The sequence below is a fragment of the Ranitomeya variabilis genome, chromosome 2, assembly GCF_051348905.1.
Source record: "Ranitomeya variabilis isolate aRanVar5 chromosome 2, aRanVar5.hap1, whole genome shotgun sequence".
NCBI lineage: Eukaryota > Metazoa > Chordata > Amphibia > Anura > Dendrobatidae > Ranitomeya > Ranitomeya variabilis.
In genome coordinates this window covers 102,275,321-102,295,644 of record NC_135233.1, presented here as the reverse complement: position 1 = coordinate 102,295,644, position 20,324 = coordinate 102,275,321, and positions in this window count along the sequence as shown.

The following is a 20,324-nucleotide window of genomic DNA, read 5'->3' as shown; positions in this document are numbered from 1 at the left end:
GATGATGTGATTCCAACTTCTGGCCCACCATGTCTATGGTCTTTGGTGTTACTATTCAGTTTTCATGGTCTGCTCCCATTCTTGATCTTTCGCTCCCCTTTTAAACTCATTTCAATATTAATCAAATTAGCGCTCCTCCAAAATGAAGTAAACTTTAAACTTTCTAGTGCCACCTAAAGCCTAGCTACAGAAAAGACTCTACTTCTGAGCATATGTATCACCAAAGGTACAATATTATTTCTCTTATTCCACAGGGTAGTAAAGGATTCATCTTTGCCACCCATAATCCTGGTAACACACGTATGCTCCTTCTGAGCCCTTCTGCTGCAGCAGTCCCTTGGAGACGCATTCTCCTGCTTGAGATCAAGCATTCTCCTGCTTGGGTCAAGGAGGGACATTATTACAGGATATGGGTCAGGATGGGCCTTTATTACGGAATAGGAGATAGGCCAGAGGACATTATTAAAGCATGGGGGCTTTAATTGCAGAATGGGGGCCATTATTACAGGATGGAGCCAGGATGATAGAAATTACTTCAGGATGGGGCTATTATTACAAGATGGAAATCAGGACATAGGATCTTATTACAAGATGGGGGACATTATTAAAGGACAGGAGCCAGGAAAGTGGACTTTACAAGATAGGAGCAACTACCAGGGACACTTCCTTTACCATGGGGGGCATTAATATTCCCTAGAGTGGCCCATACATTATTAATTATTAATTTATGTAGACACAATATGGGATATTCCAACCGTATTAAGACATAAAAGGTGGACATTATCACTGTATCGGTCAGAAATGGTAAATGTTACTACTACATTTGTAACAATTTGTTTACTAACAATATGGTGATATTTCTAAGTATTAAAGGGAACCTGTCACCACGTTTTTGGAAGATGGGATAAAAATAGCGTTAAATAGGGGCAGAGGTGGGCGTTACATTAGTGTGTTTGTTATGCGTTTATTACCCACCTAAGTTGCCGAAATACCTTTGCAAAGTCTCCGTTTTCGCCTGTCAATCAGGCTGGTCTGGTCAAAAGGGCGTTGTCTTCCCCCAGATTTTGCGTAGTTTTCCGTTGGTGGCGTAGTGGTGTGCGCATGCCCAAGGTCCCGAATCCTCTGTCAGGGGATTTAAAAGAGCGCGCTGTTCGTTTTCATTGGTGATCGGTGGGCGCGGCCATCTTCCTTTGGCCGCGCGTGCGCAGAAGCGGCGCTCTGCTGGCCGCGGCTTCAGGAAAATGGCCGCCGCGATATCCATCTGCGCACGCGCGGCATCCCGTGGCCATTTTCCTGAAGCCGCAGCCAGCAGAGCGCCGCTTCTGCGCACGCGCGGCCAAAGGAAGATGGCCGCGCCCACCGATCACCAATGAAAACGAACAGCGCGCTCTTTTAAATCCCCTGACAGAGGATTCGGGACCTTGGGCATGCGCACACCACTACGCCACCAACGGAAAACTACGCAAAATCTGGGGGAAGACAAGACGCCCTTTTGACCAGACCAGCCTGATTGACAGGCGAAAACGGAGACTTTGCAAAGGTATTTCGGCAACTTAGGTGGGTAATAAACGCATAACAAACACACTAATGTAATGCCCACCTCTGCCCCTATTTAACGCTATTTTTATCCCATCTTCCAAAAACGTGGTGACAGGTTCCCTTTAATTAGAACTTGATCATATTGCTGTTTTTTTCTATGAACAACACCTACAAGCAACTAAATCATATACAGAAACAGTGAGTGGTTATTAAACTATAAAATCTACAAATAATGAATTGCTAGCTATTAAAAAAAACAATATTATATTTCAAGTTTGTATGCATTATCAGTAGGTTTTGTGTTTTCTATTTGATTTATAAATGTTAACCATATTTTTCTTTTTTTTTGGAGGGGGTCATATGTCTTTATAGAATCTAGAATGCTGTTAATATCTGCCAGTCTACTGATAATAGCTGCATCCTGGCAGAGAACAAGGCGTGCAGCCATGCTCCCTCTCTCTTCTTGGACTGGCTGTTTTTTACAGCAAGGAGTGCTGTGAGGAGCCGCTGCTGTCACACTGAATTACAAGTGTTATAAGTAATAGATCCACACTGGGAATCTCATCTTTATAGATTATGAGGGCAGGTATAGTACAAAAATGTTTTATATCACTGGAGTACCCCTTTAACCCTTCACCCTGAAGCCTGTTTTCACCTTCCTGACCAGGCCAATTTTTACAATTCTGACCACTGTCACTTTATGAGGTCATAACTCTTGAATGCTTCAACGGATCCCGGTGAATCTGAGAATGTTTGCTCATAACATATTGTACTTTATGATAGTGGCAAAATATATTTGATACGACTTGTGTTTATTTGTGAAAAAAATACGAAATTTGGTGAAAATTTTAAAAATTTCGCAATTTTCTGCACTTAAATCAGAGAGTAATGTCACACAAAATTGTTAATAAACAACATTTGCCACATGTCTACTTTACATCAGCACAATTTTGGAAACATTATTTTTTTGTTAGGAACTTATAAGGATTAAAATTTGACAAACAATTTCTCATTTTTACAACAAAATTTGCAAAACCATTTTTTTAGGGACCACCTCACATTTGAAGTGGCTTTGAGGGGCCTACATGAAAGAAAATACCCAAGAATGACGCCATTCTAAAAACTGCACTCCTCGAGGTACTCAAAACCACCTTCAAGAAGTTTGTTAACCCTTCAGATGCTTCACAGGAATTTTTGGAATGTGGAAGAAAAAAATAATCATTTACTTTTCTTTCACAAAAATTTTTCTTTGCACCTAATTTTGTTTACTTTCGCAAGAGTAACAGGAGAAAATGGCCCATACATTTTGTTGTGTAACTACTCCTGAGCATGCTGATGCCACATATGTGGGGGAAATCTACTGTTTCCGCACACGGCAGGGTTCGGAAGGGAAGGAGCACCATTTCACTTTTTGAATGTAAAATTTGCTGAAATAATTAGCGGATGCCATGTCATGTTTGTAGAGCAACTGATGTGCCTAAACAGTGGAAACACCCAACAAGAGACACCATTTTGGAAACTAGACACCTTAAGGAACTTATCTAGATGTGTATTGAGCATCTTGAACTCACAGGTGCTTCACAGAAGTTTAAAACGTAGAGCCGTGGAAATTGAAAAAAAATCACATTTTTCTCAAATCTTTTTTAGCACCATATTTTGCATTTTGATGAAGGTAACAGGAGAAATTGCTCCATATAATTTGTTGCTAAATTTCTAGTGAGTACACCGATACTCCATATGTGGGGCAACACTACTGTTTGGGCGCACGACAGGGCTTGGGAGGGAAGGAGCGCCATTTGACTTTTTGAATGCAAAATTTGATGGAATAATTAGTAAACATCATGTCGCATTTCAAGAGCCCCTGATGTGCCCAAATTAACCCCTTACTGACCTCGGATGGGATAGTACGTCCGAGGTCAGCTCCCCTGCTTTGATGCAGGGCTCCGCGGTGAGCCCGCATCAAAGACGGGACATGTCAGCTGTTTTGAACAGCTGACATGTGCCCGCAATAGCGGCGGGTGAAATCGTGATTCACTCGCCGCTATTAACTAGTTAAATGCCGCTGTCAAACGCAGACAGCGGCATTTAACTACCGCATCCGGCCGGGCGGCCGGATATGAGCGCATCGCCGACCCCCGTCACATGATCGGAGGTCGGCGATGCTTCTCCATTGTAACCATAGAGGTCCTTGAGACCTCTATGGTTACAGATCGCTGGCAGGCTGTGAGCGCCACCCTGTGGTCGGCGCTCACAGCACACCTGATTTTCTGCTGCATAGCAGCGAACAGCAGATTGCTGCTATGTAGCAGAGGCGATCGTGCTGTGCCTGCTTCTAGCCTCCCATGGAGGCTATTGAAGCATGGCAAAAGTTAAAAAAAAAAGTTAAAAAAATGTGAAAAAAATAAAAAAAATATAAAAGTTTAAATCACCCCCCTTTCGCCCCAATCAAAAAAAATCAATAAAAAAAAATCAAACCTATACATATTTGGTATCGCCACGTTCAGAATCGCCCGATCTATCAATAAAAAAAAGCATTAACCTGATCGCTAAACAGCGTAACGAGAAAAAAATTGAAACGCCAGAATTAAGTTTTTTTGGTCGCCACGACATTGCATTAAAATGCAATAACGGGCGATCAAAAGAACGTATTTGCACCGAATTGGAATCATTAAAAACGCCAGCTCGGCACGCAAAAAATAAGCCCTCAACCGACCCCAGATCATGAAAAATGGAGACGCTACGAGTATCGGAAAATGGCACAATTTTTTTTTTTTTTTAGCAAAGTTTTGAATTTTTTTTCACCACTTAGGTAAAAAATAACCTAGTCATGTTAGGTGTCTATGAACTCGTAGTGTCCTGGAGAATCATAATGGCAGGTCAGTTTTAGCATTTAGTGAACCTAACAAAAAAGCCAAGCAAAAAACAAGTGTGGGATTGCACTTTTTTTGCAATTTCACCGCACTTGGAATTTTTTTCCCGTTTTCTAGTACATGACATGGTAAAACCAATGATGTCGTTCAAAAGTACAACTCGTCCCACAAAAAATAAGCCCTCACATGGCCAAATTGACGGAAAAATAAAAAAGTTATGGCTCTGGGAAGGAGGGAAGTGAAAAACGAACACGGAAAAACGAAAAATCCCAAGGTCATGAAGGGGTTAATGGAAACTCCTCACAAATTACACCATTTTGGAAGCTAGACCCCTTTGGGACCTTATCTAGATGTTTATGGAGCACCTTGAACCCCCAGGTACTTCACAGAAGTTTATAAAGTTAAGCCATGAAAATAAACAAAATCACATTTTTCCCACAAAAATCTTTTTAGCTACAAATTTTGTATTTTCACAAGGGCAAAAGGAGAAAATGGACCCAACGTTTGTTATGTAATTTCTACTGAGTTCACCAGTACCCCATATGTAGTTGAAAACTACTTTTGAGGCACAGTGCAAAGCTCAGAAGGGATGTACGCGCCATATTACATTGCAGATTTTGCTGCACTTCTTTGAGGGTGCCATGTCACATTGGCAGAGACCCTGAGGTTCCGGAACAGCAGAACCCCCAATAAGTGACCCAATTTTACCAATTAAACCTTTCAATGAATTCATCTAGTTGTGCAGTGATTATATTGACACCAGACTTTTATACCATTGGGCAGGGAGTAAAAAATAATGTACATTTTTACCACCAAGATTGTGTGTTAGCTCCAAGTTTTACATTTTCACACTTGGAAATGGGTAAAAATGGTACCAGAATTCGTCCCACAATTTCTGCTGAATGTAGAAATACCCCATATGTGGCTGTACAGTACTACTCTGCCACACAGAGTGACTGGGGCGGGGGATGGAGCGCTATTTGCCTCCTGGAGCCCAGTTTTTCCTAGACTAGTTTGCGGATTCCATATAAAGAGCCCCTAAGTGCTAGAAAAGCAGAATTTCCCCTCAAGTAACCATATTTTGGAAATTATAACCCTTTTGGAATTTATCTACAGATGTAGTGACGATTTTAACTCCATGGGTGTTTTCCAGAAACAGGCAGTAGTGGATGTTGCTGAGGGAAAATTGCAAACTGCCATTGTAATGACCAGTACGCTGTAGTGACCAGTACGCTGCATAAGGGAGGGGGGCATTTGGATTTGGGAGCAGAGAATTTGCTGAATTTCTTTTGGGGAGCGAGGAGCCATTTAGCTTTTGCAGAGCTTTTGTGCTACCAGTAACGTTGAAGGCCCCTATATTTTCGTTAACAGATGACAGATCTGAGTGGGGACTTGTTTTTTTGTGGATTGAGTCAAAGCTCTTATTGGGAACATTTTACATAATGTTTGGGATCACATATATCTGGCACTCTATGCTGAGCACTTACTTTGGGTTTCCATCTAAATCTCCGAGTGATGTGACAGATGAAACCCCCAAGGGATCCATTCACTATAATGAGGCAGCAGAGTTACTCTTGACTCCTTCAGGCCTCTGTTCAGCGGTGTCGATTTCAGAAGTGTACAAAACTGTGGCCAACGGCACTTTTATGCAATCCTAAAAAGATGTACACTGCTGGATTACAGGTACTATGGCGTCCACAGTGCCACCATCTGCCTCATTATTGGGAATTTTCCCCTCGGGGTTCTGTCTGAATCAGGTATTTCAGAGATTTACATGGAAACCCCAGTGTAAGCACTCAGTGCAGAGTGCAGGATAAATGTGGGCTAAGCCTTACTTTGATCTTTGGAATGGCAGAATGAAAAAATCAGCAGCATGTGAAGAATTGATTTTATTTGTTTTTTATGCTGTTCTTGTGCAGTATAAGTGATTAGACAACTTTATTCTTCGGGTCATTACGATTACAGCGATACCAGATTTATATCCAATCTATCTTAAATTCTGCTGCCCGATTAATCCACCTGTCTCCCCGTTATTCCCCAGCCTCTCCTCTATGTCAAGCCCTTCACTTGCTTCCTATTGTCAGGAGGCTCCAGTTCAAAACCCTAGCTATAACATACAAAGCCATCCACAACCTATCGCCTCCATTCATCTGTGACATGGTCTCCTGGTACTTACCTACACGCAACCTTCGATCCTCTCAAGATCTCCTTCTCTACTCCCCTCTTATCTCCTCTTCCCACAACCGCATACAAGACTTCTCCTGTGCTTCCCCCATACTCTGGAACTCTCTACCCCAACATATCAGACTCTCGCCTACAAAAGGAACCTGAAGACCCACCTCTTCCGACAAGCCTACAACCTGCAGCGATCCTCAGTCTACTGCACCGCCGCACGACCAGCTCTACCCTCTCCTAGTGTATCCTCACCCATCCCCTGTAGACTGTAAACTCTCATGGGCAGGGTCCTCTCTCCATCTGTACTTGTGTGTGCCTTCTATTGCTCATGTTTATTGTACTTGTCTATGTATGCTCCTTTTACACATGTAACGCGCCATGGAAGAAATAGTGCTATAAAAATGAATAATAATAATAAAAATAACAATAATAATAAATATCGGGTATTTACCGTATATACTCGAGTATAAGCCGAGAATTTCAGCCCATTTTTACAGAAAGAAGCTGCCAGCGCCGGGGAAGCAGGGACCACGCCAGGAGCAGGTGAGTATAAGCGGTGCATGGTATGTTTGTCTGCTCTCACACTCTAAAAGATGCTTTTTATTGCGAAAACTAGTTTTTGAATCACCATATTTTGAGAGGTACAATTTTTTCAGATTTTGGCTGACAGAGTCATGTGATGGCTTGTTTTTTGCGGGACGAGCTGCTGTTTTTATTGGTACCATTTTTGGGCACATGACATTTTGGATCGCTTTCTATTCTAATTTTTGGGAGACAGAATGAACAAAAATCAGCAATTCAGGAATTGCTTTTTGTTTTTTATACCATTTCATGTGTGGTAAAATTGGTAAGTCAGCTTTATTATTTGGGTCAGCACGATTACAGCGATACCTCATTTATATTTTTTTAATGTTTTGGCGCTCTTACACAATGAAAACTATTTTATAGATAAGATAATTAATTTTGCATTGCTTTATTATGAGAGCTATAACTTTTTTATTTTTCTGCTGATGGAGCTGTATGGCAACTTGCTTTTTGTGGAAAAAAAAACCTACCATTTTATTTACATCTGTCTTTTTTATTGCGTTTCTTTGCACTTTTTGTTCGGCGGTATGATGATAAAGCATTGTTTTTTGCCTTGTTTTTTATTTATTTTTTCACTGAAGGGGTTAACTAGTGGGACAGTTTTGTATAGCGGGTCGTTACGGATGCAGCTATACCAAATATACAGTATGTACTTTTATTGTTTATTTACATAAATAAATGTATTTATTGGAAAAAATATTTATTTCTTTTTTTCTTTATTTAGGGATTTTATTTAAAATACTTTTATATTTGACTTTTTTTATACGTTAACTTTTTTTTAGGATGGGACATTACTATATTACCACAGATCGCTGATCTGATACTCTGCACTGCAGAGTATCAGATCAGGATCTGACAGACAGGGAAGGAGGTATATCGGCCCCTGCTCTCAGCAGATGCTCACAAGACACCTTTCCTGCAGGACCCAGACTGAACCTGTGGCCATCTAGGGGCCGGGGTCTCCATGGAGACCATTAGGACAACGCGATCATGTCGCCATATCGCGTTTGGAGACCCTCTGATGTACCTAAACAGTGTTAACCCTCCCAATTCTAACTCCAACCCTAACCCCAACACACCCAAATCCTAATCCCAACCCTAAGCATGGCCCTAACCACAACCCTAACCCCAACACACCCCTAACCCTCATCCCAACCCTAACCGTAACCCTAACCACAAATCTAACTCAACACACCTCTAACCCTAATCCCAACCATAACCCTAACCACAAACCTATCCCTAACACATCCCTAACCCTAATGCTAACCCGGTAGCCGAGACCCCGGAGAAATTCCAATGCTGGGGGGCGATATACGCTTAATCCTCAGCGCTGTTAAAAAGCGGCCCTGTGGTTTAAGTATCCTTAACTGCCGCTGTTAAAAGGTGTATCAGCTGTCGTTAAGGGGTTAATAACCAAACAACTCAAAATGTACAAAAACAATTTTATGACATTTCAAAAAAGATATCTGTGACTTTTATTTTCAATAACAGTCATAAGCCTTCCACCCATGAAGTTTGTCAGTTTCTTAATGTGTTGATGATCAAGTTTGTGAGCTGCACCAACCACAGCTTCCCATGCACTGTTCAGAGAGGTGTACTGTTTTCCTTTACCAAAAATCCCCCATTTACGAAACCTACCACTTCTCAATAGTGTTTAGGACATATCCTTATTTTTTCATCTTTAAGGCCAGGTTCACATTACGTTTTGGTTGTCCAGTAGATGGACTACGTTACACCGTGGCATAACGCGGTGTAACGCAGTCCGTTAATGCCGCCATTACTTCCTATGTCGGACGCATCGCCAGCGCATGGCCACAATGGGTGTGCGCTAGCGATGTGCCATCATTGAGTGATGGACCCTGGGACGTGGGCTGCAGCGTTTCCGGGTCCGTCACTGCTAGCGCAGATAGAGCATCTGCTAGCTCTATCTGCGCTAGGGCGACACTTGTGTTAACAGCAGCCTGTTAACGCATGTGTTAAACGGGCTGCTGTGAACGCAATGTGAACCTAGCCTAAGGATTTTACTGGCAGCCAAGCAGTGGAGACTTTGATGCTGCTTCTTGAAGAAAGTGTCATCTAAAAACTGGCAGTAGTTTTGGGAGTTGATTTTGAGTATATCTCCAACCTGAAAAAGTCCAACTATGTGGGTGACTATTTAGTCACCATCTGGTAAATCGGCATAGGTATACCCGGGACTTCAATCAGGAGACTAAGATGCACAGACCAAGTTATCTTACAGAGTCTCATTTTAAATGTCAAGGACACATCTACTATATAATTGTCTAAGGGTCACTTCTGTCTGTTTGTCTGTCTGTCACAGAAATCCCGCATCACTGATTGGTCGTGGCCCGAGGCCGCGACCAATCAGCGACGGGCACAGTCCGGCTGCGAATTGACCCCTCCCTCCTCCCCTGCAGTCAGTGCCCCCTCCCTACTCCCACCCCAGTCAGCGCCCACATAGCATTAACAGGACTGCCTTACACCGCGGCATAACGTGGTGTAATGCAGTCCGTTAACTCTGCCATTAACCCTCTTTGTGACCAACTTTTTACTATTGATGCTGCCTAGGCAGCATCAATAGTAAAAACATATAATGTTAAAAATAATAAAAAAATTAAAAAATCATTATATTCTCACCCTCCGACAGCCCCCGGATCCAGCCCAGGCCTTTCCCGCTCCTTGTGCGCCGCTCCGGCCCCCAGAATGCATTGCAGCAATGACCGGAGATGACGTAGCGGTCTTGCGAGACCGCTACATCATCATGTGTTATTGCCGCTTGGAACCGGAGCGGTGCATGAGGAGTGGGAAAGGCCTGGGCTGGATCCGGGGGCCGTCGGAGGGTGAGTATTTAACTATTTTTAATTTAAATTATTTTTTTAACAGGGATATGGCGCCCACATTGCTATATACTGCATGGGCTGTGTTATATACTACGTGGGCTGTGCTATATATACTGCGTGGGCTGTGTTATATACTACATCAGCTCTGCAATATACTGCATCGGCTGTGCTATATACTACGTGGACTGTGTTATATACTGCGTCAGCTCTGCAATATACTGCATCGGCTGTGCAATATACTATGTGGCTGTGCTATATACTGTATTACGTGGCTGTGCAATATACTATGTGGCTGTGCAATATACTACGAGGCTGTGCAATATACTTTGTGGCTGTGCTATATACTACTTGTCTGTGCTATATACTTTGTAGGACTACTTGGGCTGTTATATACTGCATGGGCTGTGTTATATACTACGTCGCTGTGCTATATACTACATCGGCTGTGCAATATACTACGTGGGCTGTGTAATATATTACGTGGCTGTAATATGCTGCATGGGCTGTGCTATATACTGCATGGGCTGTGTTATATACTGCATCGGCTGTGCAATATACTACGTGGCTGTGCTATATACTACGTGGGCTATGTAATATACTACATGTCTGTGTTATATAATATGTGGGCTGTGCTATATACTACGTGGACTGTGCAATATACTACGTGGACTGTGCAATATACTACTTGGCTGTGCAATATACTACGTGGCTGTGCAATATACTACTTGGCTGTGCTATATACTATGTGGGACTACGTGGCTGTGTTATATACTGCATGGGCTGTGTTATATACTATGACACTGTGCTGTATACTATGTGGGCTGTGTAATATACTATGTGGCTGTGTAATATACTGCGTGGGCTGTGCAATATACTACGTGGCTGTGCTATATACTAGGTGACTGCAATATACTACGTGGCTGTGCAATATACTACGTGGCTGTACTATATACTACATAGCTGTGCAATATACTACGTGGGCTGTGCAATATACTACATGGGGTGTGCAATATACTACATGGGCTGTGCTACATACTACGTGGCTGTGCAATATACTACGTGGGCTGTGTGTAGCCCATTAACTATCTCCATCTACCCCCCACCCCCTGAAGATGGCTGGACCATCATTGTAAAGACATAATTTTAAATACACACCTGTGCTTTGTATCTCCCCCACCTCATTGTAGATTGTAAGCTCACACGAGCAGGGTCGTCTTATTTTGTCTTATTTTGCTTTAGTACTGTATTGTTAACATTGTTACCTATGACTGTTGTGTTTGAAACTGTTAAACTGTAAAGCGCTGCGGAATATGTTGGCGCTATATAAATAAAGATTATTATTATTATTATTATTATATACTACATGGGCTGTGTTATATACTGCGTGGGCTGTTATATACTATGTGAGCTGTGTTATATACTACATGGCTGTGTTATATGCTATGTGGGCTGCTATATACTACGTGGCTGTGCTATATACTACGTGGCTGTGCTATATACTACGTGGCCGGCCGCAAACAATCAGCGACAGGTGCACTCCGGCTGCGAATTGGCGCGGGATTTGAACCACGCTTCGCTAATTGGTCGCGCCCGACCAGCCGAATTCTGTGAATTCATTGTATTATTCTAAAATCTTCATAAATAAACTACATACATATTCTAGAATACCAGATGCGTTAGACTCGGGCCACCATCTAGTCTTTTCATAGGTTCTTTGGTTAGATAAGAAGTTACATAAGAGATTGCATAATGGTTGCATAACTATTATGGTAAAGAACAATGCATATCTGTGGCATAAGGGATGAACCTTATGGCTCCTGCATCTGAACATGATGATAATCAACTTGTCCTTGACAGAAAAAGAAGTATGGACAATCCATACCAAAAAGGAGGTTTATATGTTAATTTGAGCATCCAAACTCCCTCTTTGCCAAGGCCAAGGTAAAGCTGGATGGTAGTAATGCTGGTACTAGTGCAATATATAAATCTAAGGAGCATGACAGAACTTGGATAAATTAATGAATAGAACAAAGGTATTGAGGGAGGGTACCTGGTCAAAGGATGAAAAAAGTACAGCTCCCCTTACTTATACGGGTGATCAATGTAACAAAATAATTTGTTAGCAAAGACAGATCCATAGTTAGAATTGGTCATGAGTAGAGATGAGCAAATCTGTTCGGTCGCTCCTTATTCGGCAAGCTATATCGCTTACCGAATAAGCTGTAGAGGGAACCCAGACACAGTACATGGATCGCTCCTGCTGATCAGCTGTCTGGCACCGCAGCTGCATGTGTCGCGGCTGTTTCACTGTCACAACTCAAACGCGTGTTTCGCTACCGCTTCTTCAGGAACGAAACATGCGTTGGAGTGCAGTGAGGGGGCGGTGTGTGTTGTCTTGGTCAGTATTTCATTACATATTGATTTGTCTCATCCAATTCTCTTTTGGTCATTGTTGCCCACATTCAGTTATAGTATATCATCATACTATATACTATGCACTTTTACTTCTAGTTCTCACTTTTGATATTTTGTATAAACAAATATAATTACTAGGGTTGAGCGAAACGGGTCGGCCATTTTCAGAAGGCGCCGACTTTTGGCAAAGTCGGGTTTCATGAAACACGACCCGACCCCTGTGTGGGGTCGGCCATGAGGTCGGCGATCTTCTGAATCTGGTATCGGAATTCCGATACCGAGTTCCGATATGTTTGCGATATCGGAAATCGGTATCGGAATCCATATTTAAGTGTAAAATATAGAATCAAAATAAAAAATATTGATATACTCACCCTCGGACGCGCCCTGGTACTAACTGGCAGCCTTCCTTCCTAAGAATGAGCGCGTGAAGGCTGCCGGAAAGAAGCAGGGCGCGTCCGAGGGTGAGTATATACCTAATAGGAATATACTCACCCTCGGCTTCTTTACGGCAGCCTTCCTTCCTAAGAATGAGCGCGTGAAGGGCCTTAGATGACGTCACGGCTTGTGATTGGTCGCGGCCGCCCATGTGACCGCTCACGCAACCAATCACAAGCCGTGACGTCACCGCAGGTCATTCACACGCTCATTCTTAGGAAGGAAGGCTGCCAGTTAGTACCAGGGCGCGTCCGAGGGTGAGTATATCAATATTTTTTATTTTGATTCTTCATTTTACACTTAAATATGGATCCCAGGGCCTGAAGGAGAGTTTCCTCTCCTTCAGACCCTGGGAACCATAGTATCCCATTGCACTGCATTGGGTTTCGTGTTTCGGCCGACCCCGACCCCGACTTTTTTATAGGATCGGCCGATTTCACTCGACCCGACTTTTGAGAAAGTCGGGTTTCGTGAAACCCGACCCGATCCTATAAAAATAAAAGTCATTTTCTACACCACTATCCCGGCCTTGATGCCCTGCTGCAGAAAGCACAATCGCTGTGTGCTCACTTCCGACAATAGCACCCTGCAGGTCATCGATTTGCATCGCTACAAAGGTTTTTCGGCCTACCGGTTAACCATTTGACTAGCAATATTCTGACCTGATGGAATTCCGCTCTGCACTTGTTGCATTGACTGGCAGCAGCAATCAGCCGTGGTGCAGTATGTCCCTTTGCATAGCCTGGGCCAATGCAGTTTGGACGAGGTGCAAATCATGCTTCCAGAGTTTTCACAGATGAAGGACTTATGCACTCTTCTGCATAGTTTTGAAATGGCTACTAAGATGGATAGCGCTGATGATGCCATCATCAGCATCACTATTCCAGTAATCTACATGATGGATCACACTTTGAATAGTCTGCATGAGGAGGTGTTGGTTTCAACGGAAGAGGTGGAAGCAGAGGAGGATGCATAAGGGATAACAATATCTTAAAGTTCCAGAATGTCGTTGCACAGGTGGGTAGCATGGGAGGGTGGATTACATTGATCAAGGGGGGCTCAAGGTACCAGACAAACTGTTAGTGAAGGTGAAGGAGCCGAGGAACAAATGGAGTAGGATGAGGAGGAAGAGGTGATGGACACACAACAGTCAGGAAATGAAGATGATAATGATCCCCTCTCTGTTGTCTATGATTGGCGGGAGGAGATGGAGAAAGCAACCTTGAGTGTTACCCTGTCACTCAAACACCATGGACTTGGACCTCATGGAAGCACCCAACACATGAGCACCTTCTTGCTGCACTATCTTCAACATGATGCCCATATTCTTAGGGTTAGAAATAGTGTTGACTACTGGGTTGCCACTCTGATGCCACACTTGTAGACAATCTTAATAGTGGTTTTCCCCAAGGCAGCAGTGAGGCACACAGTGTGCATCGCAGTCCTAGACGTCCTACCTCAGTAACATCAAGGCGTCATTGCAAAAACATTAGCAGTAGCTGCTGTGTAAGTGGCATAACAATTTATGTCAGTCATTTCACACATGTTTTAGACCAACCGGTGCATTAGCAGAATAGAGTACAAGTCTTACACATTGTGAACAACTGCATTGGATGGTGCAGGAGTATCTGGAGCTCAATATCAATGTCGTCAGGGGGGATTTGGACCCTTTTGCATTTTTGTCTACACAAATGGAAGAGTGGCCTGAGATCGCTTGTCGCTCTCTCTCAGAAGTATCTTCAGTGCTGCTGGTGGAGACATGACGGATAAGTGAATCCGCCTGTCCCCTGAAAGTGTAGATCATGGATCATGGATCTCTATTTACTTTTGCAGCTGACTGGGCAGACTAGGTGATGGTGTAATTTTTTGTGTCATGTATTGATCTTGCAATATTTCAGTCTGTGACAACTTTGTAATGGCTTCAGTATGTGCTGTTCCTATAGTTGCTGATGTTACAAACAATTTTTTGAAATGTGGAGACTCGAAGTTGGGTCTCCATCTGGCGGGTTGCCTGTAGTAGAAGGTGGGTCTATTATACTGTTTCTAATCAGTGGACAAAATACAACAGACATTTCAGTCAATAAGACCTTCCTCAGTGTTCGACTGTTCTGGGTCGTACTGGAAACAAAGGGAATATTAGGAGATAGTGTCCATCTCAATGGAAACTAAAGGTAGTGTGGATGCTGTAACCGCATTAGCAATGCGATTTACGCAATGCAATGCAGAGGACCAGTAACCAACCACATCCGACGTGCATTTCACTATGGAAAGCTTTGTCTAGGGGTGATTGGCAGCTGGAGGGAAACCTATTTAAGTCATCATTGGATCACTCCCTGGGTGGACCTTCCTCTTGATTCTGTTCCCATGGAGATCTTTAAGCTTCAAATATCATGCGATCGTAGATGGTTACGTGACTGCATCACATAACCACTATTCAGTGACGACAGTTCACGTGATTTGTATCATGTGACACCGATGTCACGCTTCATGACAAAACCAGGAAACAATATATGTGGGACCGCACACACCAGTAAAAACTAATAGAGGCTAGTTGCCTCTATGTCATTGGCTAATGGTGACTTAAATAGATTTCCTACCAGTTCTCTTTATCTGGGTCTAAATCAACATATGATTTTGCCTATGTATTCTAGGCATCCTTCACAATTGGCTTTATATACAACCCCTTGTTTGCAACAGTAAATAAATTGTCAAATTTCATACTCTCTATTGATGACATTATTTCTAAATGATGTGCCAGTCCTATACAGCTATAAAGCTGTGGCATTTAAAACAGCCCTTACGGTTCCCCAGCCATGTCAGTGTCTGGGGTGTCATTAAAGTGAACCTGTCACCACCAGGTTTTGCCAATAAGAGATACGGCCATCACCTTTCAGGGCTGATGTACAGCATTCTATAATGCTGTATATCAGCCCCCAACTCAACCTGCAAGAGAAGATAAATAACTTTTGTTATACTCACGTGGGGGACAGTCCGGTGCGATGGGCATTGCTGGTCTTGGTCCAGCACCTCCCATCTTCTTACAATCCCCATCCTCCTGCTTGCATTATGTGGATGACGCATCTCCTCGGAATCACACTTCGGTGCAGGCTTATTTCTCTGCCCTGATGAGGGCAGAGCAAAGTACTGCAGTGCACAGGTGCCGGGAAAGGTCAAAGAGCCCCGGCGCATGCGCACTGCAGTGCTTTGCAGGGCAAAGAAGAACACCTGCGCAAGAGCACTGTGCTGAGGAGACTGTGGATGACGAAGGGATGCGTCATCCACGCGAACCAAGCAGGAGGATGGGGATCATAAGAAGATGGGATGCGCCGGACCAAGACCAGCAACGCCCATCGGACTGGACCGCCCCGCAGGTGAGTATAATAAAAGTTATTTTTCTTCTCTTGCAGGTCGGATCGGGGGCTTATATACAGCATTATAGAATTCTGTATATCAGCCCTGAAAGGTGATGGCTGTATCTCTTATTGGCCAAACCTGGTGACAGGTTCCCTTTAAGTGGCTGTTTACCAGTCTGTCATTTAATGATTTGCCTCTTCTGTGTGTGTACTGTGGTAGATCTGTTAGTTTAGACCCAATATCAGCGTCCATCAGGTTAGCCTATTTCTCTAAATTTATTTCTTTAATCATTTTCCTGTTCTTCAATGATTTCTTCACTAATACCTCCTTTCCCCTGTATTCTGAGGAACTGTCCCTTAGAAATGCCCCTCTAGAGATGAGCTGGATGGCTGCTTTCCCATTTCAGCAATGAGTTTGTTGCTGTGGGCTTTCTAAATGTGTGCGTTGAAACTGAGTTCGCCATTTCTGTCTTTACTGATTACAATGTCAAGGAATGGCAGGGAAGACCCCCCCAGGACAGAGGGAAAATACAGATTGATGTCATTGCGGTAATGACAACGCAGTTTTCTGGTTCAGTCACATAACCACATCCCTGGCCCTGAATGACACTATCTCTATAATACTCGTGCTGGAACTGACCCAGTAACTGAAAGTGGTACACTACAGGGGGAAAAAGTTCATCTTATCCCCGAAGCATTTGGCTAAGTGTAGGTTAGTAACGCTATTAACCTGCAGATTAACCCCATACCTGCAGGATAATACCATTTTTCCTGATGACATTATTATTCGAATTATTGATCCTATCCTAAGGATAGACCAATATTCTGATGCTGGAAAAAACACTTGTAAATTTTAAGTCATAATTAATATGCTTAACACATGTGTACTATGCAGTATGCTTTTTTTATTTGCATTTAGCAACAGATCTATGCAACTATATATAGTCCAGATGTGCTGGCCAGATGCAAAATGTAAACTATGAACAAGGTATTCAGCCAAACGTCTCCAGAGAACACTTCCCAAAGCACAAATCTTGTATTTTACAAATTTGTTTACTTCTCTATAAACTTTAAATGCCGATACATAGTATAAAAAGTATGTGGAAAAATATACAATATAAGGTTTAGCCAATAAGGTATTCACATAACGCTGCAGGCACCAGTCACCAAACAGTATTTGTGTAACTACATACACAGAGTGCTATTAGGTGCATGGAGAATGTGAAAACAGATGCAACGAGGGACGAAATTTGGAAGAAAATAATGGAAGGGCAAAACAAAAATAGTAACATAAGTGTCGTAAGGCGACAGGCCAGTCTAAAAAAGTGAATTTTTATGGTGCGCTTAAAACTATGGGTATTAAGAATTAATCCAATTGTCCTGGGTAGAGCATTCCAGAGAATTGGAGCGGTTTGCGAGAAGTCTTGGAGACAAGAGTGGGAGGTTCTTACGGAGGATGCTAGTCTAAGGTAATTAGTAGTGTTGTGCGAGCGAGTTTGCCACTGCTTGATACTCGATCGAACATCGAGGTGCTCGGGTATGCTCGTTGCTCAATCGAGTATCGCGGGTGCTCAAGCGCCATGCTCGAGGCCTCACATGTTTTGCCCCTGTTAGACAGCCAATAAACATGCGGGGATTGCCTGACATACACGGTAATGCCGTAGCAATGTTGGCTACAGCCATCACTGTGATAGGCAGCATCGCATCATTGGGTCTTATATGAGACCCGGTGACCCGTTTCTCGATACCCTGTCCTCAGAAAGAAATTCAGGGAGAGTTCTTATAGGAGGGAGATAATATTTTAGAGCAGGCATATAGGCAGTGTTCAATATCGCTATTGCAGTACTTGTATACCGCTGCTGTACAATTAAATGAAAAGCCCTTTTCAGGTCTACATATTTTCCTTTCTCTAGTAAAACCCCTGTTACCTGCATTCAGTGGAGGGATAGTTTTGAATTAGACACATATATTCAGGGTTTAATATTGCCATTGCAGTAATTGTATACTGCTGCTGCACCATTAAAATAAAAGCCCTTTTCAGGTCTACATATTTTCCTTTCTCTAGTCAAACTGCTGTTACCTGCATTCAGTGGAGGGATAGAGGCATCTAGGTAAAGTTTAATATTGCGTGCACACGGTGAACAAGCCTGTAGGGACACTGTTCACACCACCAAGAAACCAAGTTTCTTGGTGGTGTGAACAGTGTCCCTACAGGCTTGTTTACCATGTGCACGGCTCATGTGTTTGTTTTAACCAATTGTTTTCTTGTCTCTACAAGACTAGGGAGGTTCCCATTCCTCCTTGTGAGCCGTGCACATAAAAGCCGTTCTATGCTGCGTGTCCACATTGGACATTTCCTTTCTGAATCCTGCTCATACAGGTACTATACATATGACCAGGTTTTTAAATATATCAGATAGGGATTACATACATTTGTTAGGACTGCTATAATACGGGTATACCTTGACATTTGGTAGAGCGGCTTAATATACATTTTTTGCAAAAAACGTATTAACCAAATACCCTGTGTTTTTTCATCTTTTTACTAGCACTTGCTGTTTACTGATATTTTCTGCAACAGAGTATTTTTTTGGTTTTACAGTGCCTTTTTTGTGTTAAAGTTTAATATTGCGATTGCAGCTTGTATATCGCTGCTGCACCACTGAAGGAAAGTCCTTTTCATGGCTACATACTGTCCTTTCTTGTTATGCCAAAAAGTACAAAATTATTTTATTTATCCAAAAGTACACATACACAAGGCAATAATAGTGTAAACAAATCCATATACTAAATTACATCATATAAAAACAGGCAGGCAACAGTACAACCATGGAGCAAACAGAAAGGCGCATAATATCAGAGGGAAAAAAGGGGGAGAATGTAGGTCATATCATACACTGCAATGTGTATAGTAAGATGGGAAAAGAAGCGATAACTATGTGCTGAAATAATCTCAAGTCTCTTCCATTATGACCTAATCAGTATATAGACAAGAATATATAAATGAGCACACAATTATCCTTAAAATTATAACAGGTAATGCTGATGCATGTAAGTTGATAGTAATAAACCTCTAACCCATCAAATAATATGCCTAAACGCTGCAATGGAGTCCAGATGTGCGTTTTGCTATGGCTTCCTCAGGGGGCAGTGTGTTCTGTGCTGTGAGTGGTGTTTAAATATACCTCGACATCCTCTCATAGCCAATAGTGACAGGGAGAAAGAATGTATCTAACCGCGTCCAGCGAGCCCATGAGGGCGGCACTTCCACAGCCAAGACGTCACTTCTGGTGTCACAGCAGCGCTGCGTGTCAGGAACATGTGTTCCAGTGATGTCAGTGAAATGCATCGCTCCATGTACAGTACAGACCAAAAGTTTGGACACACCTTCTCATTTAAAGATTTTTCTGTATTTTCATGACTATGAAAATTGTACATTCACACTGAAGGCATCAAAACTATGAATTAACACATGTGGAATTAGATACTTAACAAAAAAGTGTGAAACAACTGAAAATATGTCTTATATTCTAGGTTCTTCAAAGTAGCCACCTTTTGCTTTGATGACTGCTTTGCACACTCTTGGCATTCTCTTGATGAGCTTCAAGAGGTAGTCACTGGGAATGGTCTTCCAACAATCTTGAAGGCGTTCTCAGAGATGCTTAGCACTTGTTGGCCCTTTTGCCTTCACTCTGTGGTCCAGCTCACCCCAAACCATCTCGATTGGGTTCAGGTCTGGTGACTGTGCAAACCAGGTCATCTGGTGTAGCACCCCATCACTCTCCTTCTTGGTCAAATAGCCCTTACACAGCCTGGAGGTGTGTTTGGGGTCATTATCCTGTTGAAAAATAAATGATGGTCCAACTAAACACAAACCAGAGGGAATAGCATGCCACTGCAAGATGTTATGGTAGCCATGCTGGTTCAGTATGCCTTCAATTTTTAATAAATCCCCAACCGTGTCACCAGCAAAGCACCCCCACACCATCACACCTCCTCCTCCATGCTTTACGGTGGGAACCAGGCATGTAGAGTCCATCCGTTCACCTTTTCTGTGTCGCACAAAGACACGATGGTTGGAACCAAAGATCTCAAATTTGGACTCATCA